This window comes from Rhipicephalus sanguineus, chromosome 4 (genome assembly GCF_013339695.2).
Source record: "Rhipicephalus sanguineus isolate Rsan-2018 chromosome 4, BIME_Rsan_1.4, whole genome shotgun sequence".
NCBI lineage: Eukaryota > Metazoa > Arthropoda > Arachnida > Ixodida > Ixodidae > Rhipicephalus > Rhipicephalus sanguineus.
The window spans coordinates 79,178,135-79,193,701 of record NC_051179.1 but is presented as its reverse complement, the minus strand read 5'-3'; the positions used below and the strand labels follow the sequence as shown (position 1 = coordinate 79,193,701).

At 44.1% G+C, this 15,567-nt stretch overlaps 1 protein-coding gene and 1 non-coding gene across 2 annotated transcripts in view; one reads left to right on the top strand and one right to left on the bottom strand.

Annotated features, from left to right (window-relative positions):
- The window catches only part of LOC119391320 (uncharacterized), a 218,352-nt gene that overhangs the window by 9,399 nt on the left and 193,386 nt on the right, over nucleotides 1–15,567 (top strand). The window lies entirely within an intron of this gene.
- On the bottom strand, nucleotides 4,505–4,578 carry Trnas-gga (transfer RNA serine (anticodon GGA)). Its single transcript has one exon. It is a non-coding gene; the product is annotated as a tRNA-Ser (tRNA).

The following is a 15,567-nucleotide window of genomic DNA, read 5'->3' as shown; positions in this document are numbered from 1 at the left end:
TGTAAGGCATTATGTGAACTTTGTTGACGCGACGACTGATGACGATGAAGAATTATGGCTCAGCCCTTTGTAATGGGTTGGAATCTTTAAACGGCCCACCAGTTATGCAATTTGCATTGGGTGACGCCCGGTCGCTATTCCCCTCTACCGTCATGCTGTATACCATATGTTGACGTGGGAGAGAGACGGGGGGGGGGCGAAGAACTTTACTGAGACCCCGAGGAAATGGATCATGCGCTTATGGCCTTCCTTCGCAACCAATACAAGTGCACCTGCGAGGAAGCCACTGCGCTATAAATCATTGTAATTTTACTGAGATTCCGAGGAAGTGGATCATGCGCTTATGGGCTTCCTTGGCAACAAATACAAATGCACTTGCGAGGAACCCACTACGCTATAAATCATTGTAATTTTTTAGAAGTAGGGCAGCAGTCACTGTGCCATTTTTTGTCATTCGAGAGCGTTGGTACCTGCTTAACGCATGTAAGGCATTATGCGCACTTTGTTAATGCTCTGCCTGATGACGATGAAGAATTATGGCATAGCCCTTCGTAATGGGTTGGAAGCATTCAACAACCTACTCGTTGCGCAATTCGCGTTGTGTGACGCCTGATTACAGAATTCGCGTTGTGCGACGCTTGGTCCTTATTTTACTCTTCTACCACGCTATATTGCATATGCTAATGTAGTTCCTTCCCGACATGAATCCTGTATAGGGCCTTTTTGCAAAGCAGTCTCAAGCACCGGCATGGCTCAGAGGTTGAATACTGGGCTCCCACGCAGAGGGCCCAGGTTCGAACCTCGTTGCATCCTGGAATTTTTTTCTTATTTCGTTTTTTTTTCTCATTTCGAGCGATACTGGTTACGGACACCGGCGGCGGCGGCGGCGGCGGACAACTACGGCCGGTGAAATGATCTCATAACATCTTTCGCTGTAAAACATCTTCGGGTAAACGTGCAGCGCGGCACAAAGGACGAGAAACGGACGACACGAGCGCTGACTCTCAAATGAAAAATATTTTTCGTGCACAAAGAAAAAAATCGCAGCATATCCACGCAGTGAATGATGATGAGTGGGCGAAGCTGCGGAGGTTCATCGGTAAACCGTGAAACTTCCATGAATTCTGCCCAGTACATCATCACCGACGTGAGATCGGGCGCGTTTATACTAAAGGTTCGATGAGTTATGACGACTTGCAGCTCACTTTTTAATTTTACATGCACGCTGTGAATTTTCATTGTTTAGAAAACCATTGCTTTAGAAAACATCTGGCGTCTTGCGTTAAGGAGCTGGCGTCTTTTCGTTTTGCTTTAGAAACATCTGGCGTTCTTTCGTTTTGCTTTTACAAAACATCTGGCGTCTTTCGTTGGTTTATTTCATCAATCAACGGCGTTTTGAACAAAATTTTTATTGTTTAATCACGCACAGGAGAAATCTCACCAGGCACTACCTTGGAGGTAAACAATGGCTGCTAATGGGAATGAGAGACAGAAGAAGTCGGCTTTTAGCTAACACTTACACTTCTACTTCTACTAACGTTTCCTACTGGAACATGCCAATGGCTGCTAATGGGGAATGAGAGACAGAAGAATTCGTCTTTTAGTTAACGCGCACGCTGCGAATTTTTTATTGTTCAACAACGCACAGGAAAAATATCCCACCGGCACCACCTTGGAGGTCAAAGCGTAAGACTGGTTACGCACTACGACTACTACGACTACGAGGGTCGAACGGGTGCCGCCTTAAGGAGCTTCGCCCCTAAAATGCGTTTAAGTCACAGGGTGATTGCCAGATAAACAAGAGAAGCGCGGTAACAAGCTGTGTTGAAGTCGCCTATCAAGCAAACGCAATCTTCATGTGACTGAGCTGAGAGCGCCTTGATCTATATAGGCTAGGAACAATCGTCCATTGAAATGAGGCGGTCGATAAATAGCAAACAAAGCCATTGACAAGGTGGGCGTATTTAGTCGTAGGGCAATAACTTCAACCTAGTAGAAGCTAGCACTTTCCTCTGTTACGAACAAGTTATCTTTATCAAAAAACTGCTACTCCCCCACTCCTTTTCGCTTGACGTGTGTAGGAAAACACTTTGTAACCTGGTATTGTAACACGCCTTAGGTCGGTCAGCTGTGACATTAATTTTCGTTATCAGTTAACAGATGATAACATGTGATACGCAATAGAACATTGCACAGCGTCACTCGACAATCCATGTCCTACACTTCAGGGATCAATTTCTGATAATTGTATGTCGCAGTTATCGACGCTACGGGAAAGTACCCTACGGGATTCTTGGAGTCCTCCCGCGTCAACATGGGAGCGTTCGACGAGTGCCTAGAGACCGTTGTGCGGGACCGGAACGGGAACATGTTGTCCCGAGGCCAGTACTGCAACCTGCTTGTCTACGTTAACAATGCCACGGCCATGCAAGCAATGATCAGCACCATCGCGGACGCCATGCACCCGAGGGTACATTATTTGCACATATCACATATACACACACACACACACACACATATATATATATATATATATATATATATATATATATATATATATATATATATATATATATATATATATATATATATGGGTCATCCCATACCAAGTGCACCGTGTAAATTTTCGACCATCTCCGATCGTGCTGAAATTAATTGGGCCGGTACGTGTGTATGCCAGATGTAGTTATTGAGGCGTTATATTTCTTGAAAAAATTTGTGTTGCCTAGAGGGCGCTTCGACCATGGGGCACGGAAGTGAAACTGTCATACATAACAATTTATATAAAATCACTGGTTTGAGCCAATCTTATGAAACAATTTTTTTCCTCCTTTGAAGGCGCTGCTCTCTCATGACGATGATAGTTAATTTATATTTGTTTCCACTTTCATTATTTTAAGCCTTGACGAAAAGTCGCAAGATGTTTCATGCGTAGCATTTCTTAGAAAGAGCAGTGATTTTTTCGCGAGTAATATATTCACATTGAGGGCTTTGTAGGTTCCTATATTAAGTGATAAAAATACTGCAGGAGCGAAAGAAGAAGAAACGTTGCCACAATATTATGACAAATTTGGAAAACATAGCGTTTTCACCCATATTGCGGCTGCATTTTCACAATATAGCGGTCCAAGTAAAAATATGAGATTTGCATCTTTCTGTAGTATGCTTCGTGGGTATATATATATATATATATATATATATATATATATATATATATATATATATATATATATATATATATATATATATATATATATATATATATATATGTGCACAGACACAAAGCACGATTTTTTCATTCTTCTTCTCTCTCTCTGTTTCCACCAAATCTGTCCATCCTCACATCGACCCACTACACTCTCCTGGGCTTTGTTTCATCCCTCCGCTCCAAACAAGGGGGATGACGTTGGCAGTGGCTGCTATCTCCATCGCACCGTTTTCCGTCGTGTAGCCGATGGTTTTCAGTACTCCTTCTTTTGTGGCCAATTTTACAATTTTAAACAGCCCCAAAAGTTCTTTGTTCGGACCGCCATAACCTTTTCGCACCACAACCATATCATCTGGGGTTATTGCAGCAATATTTGTGTTATGACGTTTGTCAAAAGCTCTCTTCATCGCACCTCTGTACTTCTTTTGCTGTTCTGCATCTATCTTCGTTTCCTTCAAGTGAAGCTTCTGTGATATGTCAAGTATGGCCGTCCGCAGGTAAATAAGCAGGCTTCCCGAAGGCGGCGTATTGAGGGCTGCATCCAAGAGTGCTTGTATGCGATCTGTTGTGGTGGGACACAGCTGCTTGTTAGTTAGTCATATCAAGTTAGTCATATCAAGAATTTACAAGCCTATGGAGTGGTTCCCTTAGTAGGCATGCATAAGCAGCAATGCATCTAAGAATCTTGCTGAACAAGCGGGTTTTACAGGCGGGCTAGTTGGTAGCTAATCGTTGTTGGCGCCCTTTTTTCGTTTTTTCATGTATAAGCTGTGGTTCTTTTCAATAAAACGTCAGGTGGCAGTCAGCGCACGTCCTCGTGTGTTTCCTTCGCTTCGTCCCGTATCTGTGCTGTTTTGTCCTTCTTTAAAAATAAACTTGCGTAACGGCATAACTGATTATCGTTCTTGCTCGTCATCGCCTATAGTTCTTCATTTGCGATGCTTTGTCCACGAAAACAGACAAAGGCAGGCTGCAACACAGCTCATAACACGCAGAGTACGAGTGTTGGAGAGTCAAGGAGTTGATAACGCTTATAGGATGGTGGAGGCGGGGATGCCGACCTTTCTGCAGACGGGGTTAGCCTGGTAGACACGACGGCTATTGCTGCGCCTCAGCTACTCCTTCCGTGTAGTATGTGTCACAATGTGTTAGACCAGCTTCTCGCAAAAAATATAAGAATGCCAGACACATCCTTGCTAAGAAAGGAAAAATAGACAACCACCCGTTTGTAGCACGAAGCCACGAGGAAATCCGTACGGATTTCTCAGAAATAAAGCCTCTTTTGCCGAAAAATTCGTCCTGGTCCGGGGATCGAACCCGGGACCAACGCCTTTCCGGGGCAGTCGCTCTACCAATTGAGCTAACCAGGAAACTAGCAATTAGCAGCGCGAGCGCGAATTCATCGACTACTCCAAGCAACTGGACACACAATGCAAATCAGTTCTGCGGAATCCCGCAAGGTGGCGGAAGGGTTTAGAAAAGGAAAATAGACAAACGGGTGGTTGTCTATTTTCCCTTTCTTAACCCTTCGGCCACCTTGCGGGATTCCGCAGAAGCGATTTGCCACACATCCTTGCTATTTATCCGCACTCCTTCGGAAGCACAACGTATTCACTGCAGTCTTGCGAAACCCCCCTAACCCCTTTTTTCATGTTGTCTATGATCGCCCTCCGTTCAGGGCAAAAGCAACTGGAAGACCAGATGCACTAGTCTATATTGACGTTTAATGTGCCTCTTATGGAGTTCGCGTATGTGACGTTTTTGTAAAGAGACACCAAGCGCGCTGTTCCAGGAACTTAAGCAGCAGCGTACAGCAACTGCGGAAAGTTGGGTATTCATCCAGCATCTTCGCAAGCTCTTTACTGTAGCGCCCAGAAGCCACACACGAAGGGCTGCGCACACCTACTTGTCGGTGAAGCTGATGTGCGACGCTGACACATTCAATGAGCACCCAATGACCATGATTACCAAGATATTCTTTCCCAGTACAGATGTAAACGACATTCACAGGAAGTGTTCACCACACTTTGAAGGCTCCTAATTTTTGGCGTGTCCGAAGTAGTTGGCTTTTTTCGAGTCGCATTGCTTCATTTTCTGATAGCTACGGCAACGTGGCAACGTTCGAGGAAACGCATGGGTCGACTGCCTTCTTCTTCGAAAATCCACTTCAACATTGAGACTGACAGTCGCTTTTCATTTCTTGTTCAGATCGCATAGGAGCAGCTTCACAGCGGGCGTTTTAGTAGTTAACGTCAGCGTCATCAAATTTTCAGGCAAGTGTGAATGAAAATTCAAATTCAAGGGCACCCGCAACACCTGCCAGTGAACCTGACATGTATCCGGCCTTTCTACTTAGTGCTTTCCGCTTTGTAGACGCGCAGCGTTCTTTAAAATGCATGTTGCTAGCCTTCACAATTTCCTTTTCTTCCAGCTTGTACATTTCAGCAAACATGGCGTTGTTCAAGGATACCCAATTGCTCGACTGGCATTATGCTACATTGATGACTGTAACCAACACGAATTACAAGCCATGGTAAACGCAGGTACGGCAGTCGATTCGAGTTGCAATTGCTTGTCGTATTATCGTATAATTTTCAGATAATAGAGATTTTTAGTAAGTTACGGAAATACGGAACGCAAATACGGTGCGGGACTACGGTAGCGCTGCTCCTTTCTAGCTCGTTGTGCTCTTGCCGCTCCTAATTCCAGTAAAGGCACCCTAACACCACAAAGGCCTTTTCAAAAATTACTGTGGGGTGTCACACCTTATTGTTGCCGGTCAGCCTACGCATTGTTAACAATGCACCTGTCGATCGCGGGACGCACTTTAAGCACAGCGAGCTCGAGAGAAGGAGCGCTACCGTAGTACCGTACCGTATTTGCGTACCGTATTTCCATAACTTGCTAAATATCTCTAATACTAACTCTGCGGATCTGTTAACGGCAGGTAGAAGGTTGGTTGGCTGGTTGTTCTTTAGTAATCTGGCGCAGCCCACCGCGGGGAATCAGACATGAAACGGACGGTAACCCGTTTTAGGAATGAAATTGTATGTATCTAAAATATGTTCAGAAATTGATAGCTTCCGAATCAACTGATTGGTATAATTAGGCAAGAAATAATAACAAACTAATATGGTTGAGAAATAGGCTGAAGTTAGATAACCTTAACGTTTAATTCATTTTGTTTCGCGTAGGAAATCACATACGGCATCGGAAACGTTTCTGTGGCTAAAATCCAGTACGGTAGCACCAAAGAAAAGAACCACCGGAAGTGATAAATATAAGCCCATCCTTAGGAAGGGCTCATCTAGAAATCTTTTTCTTTAAATGATAAATATTTAGCCCGTTGAAAAGAAATGATACAGAGATTCACTCTAATCGCAAAGGAGGCGTAACGTTGACAGCGCCACACCAGACCTGTCTAAGTAAAAATTCAGTGGTAAAATTTCAGCCCTTCTAGTGGAGCACCATCGATTTTCCCAAGGATAATTGGAATGAGTAAATTAAGATGGTGATAAAGGAGAGTTAGCGAAGCTAGCCGACGTGGCAAATTTTTCAAATCGCGCCGCAGAGACAAATGACAAAGTCGGCCATATAGAAATTGTGGGACCATCGCGTGATGCTACTGCGAGTGCATCCGCATATTCATTGAGGGTTAAACCTGTGTGACCTGGAGCCCAAAACAAGCGAATAAAGCGTAAATATCTTGGGACAAGATAATAAAATATTTCTAATGTATTTGAAAAATTTGCTGCAGTTAATGAAGAACAGACAAAGAGACTGTCAGGATGACGACTTCTGATGTACGTAGATAGGGGTAATTTGCGTAAAGCTAGGAAAATTGCTGGTAATACCGCTTGAAAAATAGACCTAAAGTAGGGTAAATGAATTGAAAAAGACCTAGTTAAGAGAAAATGCTGCAATTACCTACCACTTGTGCCTTTTCTTCGCAAACTGAAGCATCAGTCGCTATCAGGGTGGTTCTTTCTAAATTTGAGAAATGGTCTTCCAAATTGCCATTTAACTATCTATTAGGAACTGTTTGCAATTCGTGGGGAATATGTCGCGTAATTCTTTTATATTTGTTTGTACAGATCTATTTAGTATAAGTACTTCGTGGGGGTGCTCTTGTAATGTTTCCAAGAGTTTCTGTGCTAAATTAGTTGTGGATACCATGACTGATGTTTAAAAAATGACGTCGGTTGATTAATAAAAAAAAATATGCTGCGACCTCCTCAGTCGTTGTGCATATATTTTTAGGAAAGTTCGTACTGATAGGATGTGGAACCGAGTAAGAAGAAAATGCAGGTACAATTCTTTATATAAAATATTACTTGCAGCAAAATTAGGAAGTCCAAGACATAAAATTTATTATTCACAGTCTAGAAGCGCCAGTGGCCGAAGTCTGTAAGCAGGTGCATCAGAAGACAAGACGCAGGTGAACTTTATTATCGGGCGAATATACATACAAAAAAATCATAATGAGCACATCACGACGTAAACCTGAACGCTTGTTGCCGACTCTACGAAGCGTCCCTACCTTACGTGCTCCTTTAGTAGCCATATTTTCTATATGCGGACTCCAAGTAAGTTTTTCAATATGAATGAACCCTAAATACGTAGCCGATTCCACCCGCGGTATAACGTCTTGACGATAAAGCAGCGAAATTTCCCCAAGAACACTTATAGGGAAAACTACGATCACGCTTTTTTCGATACTAAGCAATAAATTAATGCCTCCCGACCACGTTTAGAGGGTATTCATATACGTTCGTAGACTTGGATACCGTGTATCTATATCTGCATCTGTAGCAGATATAGATACGCAGTATCTGTATCTGTAAGACAGAGAAGCGCGAAGTGGCTCGTGGATTACGTGCGCCCCAGTGACACGGGCACACCACGGACGCTGGCAAAATACTGAGAAGGGCGAAGCGGCTCGTGGGTTACGAGCCGCTTCGCCTGCCCTCCCATCGGCTCTCGAACTTCTTGCCATGCGCCTTGCAAACTAAGCACAGCCTTAAAGGATTCTTTATTTTGTTCGGCAGGTTTCCGACGAAACTGAGCCCATCTGGCGATTTGTAGGCGCATTGGCGAGGCCATCAAACTACGTTTTCTTGCGCAACGCCATGCTTCGAAAAAGCCGGTATAATGTACCCATTGCCGCTAAAAACACAATTTGCAAGCAGCTCCAAAAATGGACAACTATATTCATCTAGCGGAAATCATATGAAACAAGCAGCAAACATTAGAAAATGTGCTGCCATCTGTGAGACATTACAAAAAACACGTCTCGACTATCATGGCCTCCGAGCCGCGCGCCCGTTATCTCGGAGGCTATGCGACCACAGCAGAGCCTGTATGGTTCCGCAGTTCAAGCACAGGGAAGTGGCGACACTGCACAGTTTGCACATCTATGAGTGCCGGCGGGACAATCATGTTAAGTAGTCACTCTCATGTCAGTGTTGTCTAGGCGACGCTGACGCTTGATCTTCGCTTGTCGAGCTCGAAGTTCTGCGTCATTTTGGCGTCGTTGACGCCTGTGATCGGCTTCCCGCGCTCGTAGTTGGGGATCCAGGCATATCACGGCGACGACGCTTCATTACAGCCTACCTGGCTCTCAGCAAGGCATTCATGGCGTTGTTGGCGTTTGACCTCCACTTTCCTGCCCTGACCACGTGGAGCGCGCATGCGCGCCCGTGTATGTCTGTGTGCGCGTGCGTGTGTGTGTAACAACACTAATTAATAAGTATGCACTTAGTGGTTGAAGTGCGCTCTAGGCGCCGGATTTCGCTATTGCGTTGAACTCTTAAAGGAGAAGCATAAGCGTCCCCTAATTTTTGGGGGGAGCTCCAGAAATTGAAGCTTAACGGAACATTTTCAAGCCCGTTTCCGTTCACAATTAAGTAGTACTTTGTACACCCGTATTCGCTGCTACTGTGGCCCTCTTCTGCTGCATTTACAATGCCATATTATCGGGTGATTGGGGTCGTTCTTTCCCATTAAATTGAACTTGAAGGTATTCATTGCCACAAAATATAAATTCAGCTTTCATTTTGCGCGCTTCTTGCTTTCCAGCAACCTACTCCTCTATACATCGATATACCATTCATCGATTTCACTAAAAGCATGCTCATATGCATTGTTAATATTATTACCGTTGTACTTGTTTTCTTACAGTAAACAATCCTCTCGTCAGGCTTGAAGTATCAAACTGCGTGACGGCAGAACCCACACCGTGGAGCAACGCTCAAATAGCGATCGTGTAAGTTGCCGAAAAAGCTTACAGCTCCTCCTAAATATTGCTTTGATGTTTCTGGTAGGGCTGTTTCACCCAGGTGTCGCTGTCTAAAATGAGTGTGACCTGATTACTGTAAAGCGGAGTTAGTATTGTGCCGTAATACATTGATGCAAATTTTCCGACTCTCTATGTTCATCACTCTTTCCAGGACTCCCAGCGGGGATGTTTCGCAAGCAAGAAAATTCTCCAGTGAGGATTGGCATAAAGTAACGAGTAATATCACAGCCAGGTTTTTACCACGTTTGTTATTCAACAAACTGGGAATAAGTCAGGAAATATAACAAGCGGAGAGACCACTGCTACAATTTACGTTTCACGAACCCGCAACTATTGTTTGTTGTATTTTACCAACACTGCAGAATGTTAGCGAAATCGGAACATTATAGGGAAAGAGTGTTCCGACTACATATTACGTTGAGTCCAAAGTTTTCCTTGCTAGGGGAATTTATAACTGGGAATTTCGACGATAAATTGGAACTCTTATTCCTCGCTATACGCTGAACCAAGATTATAAACTTGGTCTACTTAAGCACACTAGTGAGTGCACCGACAGTAAACTTTTCGTCATCCTATGGATAAAATATCCGGTCGCTTCTTTAAGCGTCCTTGGGGATTCCTTGCTTGCACAATACTTAAATGCTAGTTTGATAAATTCTCTCGTTCTATGAACTCTGCAGGTGCGTGGTGATCTTTCTTAATTGCCTAAGCCTAATACAACAAAAAAGAAAAAAAAAAAACAACGGGCCCCTGGAAACAGTACGCTCAGAATATGGTAGTATTTCTGTCCCAGAATAACGGGGCTTTTTAAATGCACCTAGATATGTCAAGACCAAACAAACAGTTAGCAATGGTAATATTTTCCTCCCATTATAACATGCCTATTTATATGCACCTGGAAATATTACGACCAAATAGGCACATATTCCAAAAACTAGCAGCGTTGTGGATACAAGTACCAATAAGACAGGAAAAATGATTTGTTTTGAAATATAGCATAGTGTAATTGTAAAACAGGTATTAACCGTGTACTATAGAAGAAGACTGCGCATTATGACAACATCATGTAAATACCACAACGCTACCTGTTAAAAAAAAAGAGGAATGAAGCACCCTTCTTTTTCTCAGCCTCGGCGAAATCAACCTGTGTTCACCTCTTAGTCCATGCGCTTTTGACTTTGCAGAACATTTGCGGCGACTCTACTCTTCGTCATTAGCATGTGTACGTTGGTCGACCATTTCGTGGGGCAGCAATCTAAGTGGAGAAAAAATCATGGTAGGTGCCTTCAATGATTTTTCTTTGAACAAGTGATTGAAGAAGCGAACATTGATAACAAGTGAAGCCATTTCATTAAATGACTAGATACGTCGCTGACTTAGGTCGGTGACATTCGTGAAATTCTGCCACGAAGTAGCCGACAGCGATGTCGTGAACACATAGAATAAAATGTCTGATTTAGAGCTTACGATGTTATCGTGGTCTAGGAACCCCCGTTTCTTTTGTTGTACGTCTTCCGAAATGGACCGTTGGGTCAATCAAAATCTGCCTAGAAAGAGCGCAGATAGCTATTGACGCGTTTCGGAAAGTCTATGGAAATAATCTGTTGTGCTGAAAAACATCTGCAGCATCTTCCGCTACAGCGGGCGCTAGGAGTGGTTGCGCTTTGTCGAGGTTTGCTTCTCTGCTGGGAACCAATACTAAGCATGCTATCTTGATGGAAACTAAATCAGATGTTTGCTAAAGTTTAAGACTGGGCGTGTTGGTATATCATCACGACAGATTCTACGCCGTCAGGAATCGTTGGGAGACAAGAAAGATAAACACATAACACACTCTAAGAAAAAAAAAAAGAGTATGTGCGACTCCTTTCGGAGAGTCCTGAATTGTCACGTATATGACTCTCTTTAAAGAGGCTCGTTAACTCACTTGCGGATCACACGACTCTCTGAAGAGAGTATAATAATTTCCAGAGAGAGTTGACGAGCCTCTTTATATAGAGACATATAGGTGTCATGTCAGGACTTCCCGAAAGGAGTCGAATGACTCTTTTTTTTGTCTTAGAGTGCAGAACGCTTTCTTCTGTATGTATCTTTCTTGTGTGCCATCGATTCGTTGCGCTATGAATATACAGGAACTTTTTTTATGGCTGTTTACGTTTTTCTAATCCACATAGTTTCATGAGGACATTTACTATTAGTGAAGTGGCTATGTGATTACTAAACAAATGTAAAAGCTAATGGTGCCTTCTCAACTCAAATGCGAACTCTATGTGCCATATACACTAGTCTAAAAATTCTGGAAAAAAATTATGGCAGCTTTGCGCTAGTGGTGCCGAGCCTGAGGGGAGAGCAGAACTGGTTGGCCTTCCTTGTTCACCTTTATTTTTTTCCGTCTTCTTTTTTTTCTCTTCCTTCCTGTTTCTTGTACGTGTATTGCATCTGTTCATTTGTGTTTTTTTTCTATTGCTTTATTTCTCTATTTCTTTCTGTTTCTCGCTCTTTCTATCTCTATTTCTATTTCTTTTCTTCCTCTTTCTTTGTTTCTTTTTAGTTCTCTCTTTCTTTCTCTTTCGGTCTTGCACTCTGTTTTTTCTATCTCCTTTTCGTATGTGTGTCTTTCTTTCTCTTGCTCTGTGTTTCCGTGTCTTTGTCAGTCTTTCTATCTTTTTATATCTTTATTCTCTTTCTCTCTCTCTTTCTATCTCTCTCTTTTTCACATGTTTCGCGCGCTTCACTTCGCCGAGCAGAGTTTTCGTTTAATGCTCGCGCCTGCTGTACTCGGTAATCGGGCTTGCCCAATGTCTGTGGCGGGTGCCCACTTGTGGTTTTCTGCGGACGGCAAAGTTTTTACGGCCATCTTAATAGCTCTGCTGTTAAAATAATTCAAACCTGGAACAATTTCATCCGACGCACTGGAAGTAGCGGCGTATTCCAATCGCCTAATTGCAAGTATCTCTTTCGAACTTAAGTATGGAAGACAGATCTAGTTCAATAAATGGCACAGAAGATGGGTCCCCGCATGAATGTGCTCGCGAACCAAGCGATAGCGAAGACGAGCAGCGAACCTGCATGAATGGATCAATGCATTCTTTATGAGAGGGATGGCGTTCGCCTTTGGAGTTGTTGGAAATCAAGTGGAGTTATGGGCAGCTTCCGTTCGCAGTAGGACATATTAAACCAAATGGCCCACTACGAGTGGAATTCTTAAGCACAAAACAAGAACACGGAAGACACGGTCAGTCGCCGTGTCCTTTTCATACTTCTTCATGTTGAACACCTAAGAATTCCTTTCCTGTAGCTGTGCATCAGCTAGCCCGATGGCAGGCGCTACAGCTGGCGTGGTACGCATAATCTCAACATTGTCAAAAGCCGCACCTTGTCGAGCTTGCGAAATAAAAAATGCGGTCATTACACGCGCCCACATATAGTCAATACTGTTTCAGCAACATAAGCAATTTTCATAAAGCTCGCTAAGTGTGGGCTAGGAGAGCATTGTATATATTCCACACTTTTCTGTTCAATCTTCTAGAAAAGAAATTCTGCAACGACTAGCACTTTGACACTTCCCCAGCAGCCGCATTTCCGTTTGAGTCTTCCGTCAAAGACTTGCTGTTTGGTAAATGCAATCGTTCGCACGAGCCACGTTAATTTTCTGGAGCGAAGGGGTGACCGCCAGTAAAATGTATGTGCAAACTGCTAGATTCCGGAGCGCTAATTACTCATTGTTTCGCAAAGGTATGTTTTATCGCATAGACGTAATTCCGTTTGATCCGCTTGATTGGCACAACATCCGCGTTCGGCAACCAGCTTTTGCTGCGATAGGGATGCGCGAGCGTGTTTGGTCAAGTAGGGATAAGGTTAACGTTGTCAGCACTTGCGGAATACCGCCAAAGCGCTTTTCGGTAAAGCAGATGCATCGGCCGATAGCTGATCGCACCGTGTTTCCGCTTCACTTTATATTTTCTCTAGGCGTACGATGCATGAGCTGCTTCGCAAAAAACATTTACGGAAATGGCAATTAACAACTGGCTGTACTGCGACATTTGACTAGAGCAATCCTCACTGTAAAACAAGCACTGTAAACAAGCATCCTTATTCAGGGCTCCGGGTGCGCTTTGGCTCTCGGCAATCTTTGACACACAAGCACGAAACACGAAAGAGGAGCATTTCTGCATTCCGTGGCCCAAGAACATTCCAGTAGCGAAGGCCTAGAATCGAATCCTAGACCTTGTGAACGGCAGAACAAATTTATAACTAGTGTGGCACCGCGGAGTGTATGCGCACGCAACACTTGATACTGTGGAACTTGATGCCTTCGTTGGAAAGTATATTTTTTTAAAAAATATGCGTGGGTATTGGTTGTTCGCCTTCGTCACATGCGAGACAGGGGACATTCACTGACAATGTTGACGTCTTTAACCAGGCAAATACGCCAAGAAACATCAAAAACAAGAAACAATATAAATTGCTGTGAAAAGTCTATAACTAGATTATAGGCGTATCTACCGGAGAGGCAAGGGGGGCGTAGCACCCCCCCGCCCCCCAAGTGAGAAAAGTTAAAGGGGCAGAGCCCCCCACTTTCGACAGTGCTCATGTTCGGCTGCGGACTGGGAAACTAACAACGGAGGCAAAGCTTCACTTGAACGCAGCAACGACGTATTATGTAATAAAATTTGTCCTATGATTCTGCTGTGACGACTGCCCTCCGTGACTCATGACTACGCACTGTAGGCTCTCTGCGGCGCGGGCTGCCTATGCGACGCTTTCAAAACGCCTTGAGCTCGAGCATTGCAAAGGAGGCTACCGCACAACCGGGGCTCTATATGATTAGAGCAGCCTGACATGATTTTATTTTGTTCTTCCCGGCCTGAAATTTACGTAATCGGTGACGAAAATACGGGCGGGAACCAGTAAACGTTTTATAGCCCGATCAAACGCTCTTCCTGTCCCAAACGAACACCATCGACACTGCTGCATGTGCAAGCTGCTGTGAGTTGATGAGCGTGCAGAAGCGTCGAGCGTTTTAGTTGTCCCGAGCCAGAAGAGCTAAAAAAGGTTCCTGCTTTAGTCTCCGATTAACCTGCTTCACTTGGCTTATCACATGACAGCCTACAGCGATCGCGACGGCTTATACCAAGGCGATAGATAAGGCAGTTTTCTCGAGCACATTGAGTAGCCCCGCTTTCAAGGTTGCCGCGTAACTTGATCTGCCTGACCCGGGAGATGATCATCGTCCACGGTTTTCTGGACTAAGAACAAAGAGCAGTATTTATGACAACTGTAGACGGTGATACAAACAGCCATCCCGTCTATCGCGGCGTGCCTCAGGGAGGAGTCCTGAGCCCAACATTATTTAATATTGTACTTGTTGGCCTCGCTAAAAAGTTAGGAGGCAAAATCTCAGTATCTGTGTACGCAGATGACATCTGCATTTGGACCACGAGTCTAACGCGTTTGCAAGTACAGACGAAGCTACAACTTGCGGTATCGATAACGTCCACATATCTTAATAGCCGCGGACTGCAACTCTCCCCGACAAAAAGTGCAATCCTGGCATTCTCGAGAAAGTCAATGGCTTGCTACCCTGTAGTGATAGATGGGAACGTCACACCTTCTGTAACTCACCACAAGTTTCTCGGAGTTATCATCGACCGGGATTTATCTTGGTCGAAGCACATCTCTGCACTAAGAAAAAAACTAGACAGCTTTGTCCATGTCATTCGCCATATGTCTGGAAAATCGTGGGGGCCATCGAAGTCATCTCTACTACAGCTATACCAGGCACTTTTTGTTGGATACCTCCGCTACAGTGCTCCTGTTCTTTCTCGTGTTTGCACATCTGCTGTCCGTACACTCGAGAGTGCTCAGGCCCGCGCCCTCAGAATTTGCCCAGGAGTACCTCGATGTACATCTACATGGGGTACTATTAAAGAAGCACACGCTTGTCCAGCTCGCGTTTATCTTAAACACGAGCCACTGCGAGTACATCTGAGGTTATTGACAAGGCACAGAGACCATCCACTGAGAGACATTATTAACACACGACCCAATGCTGCATACT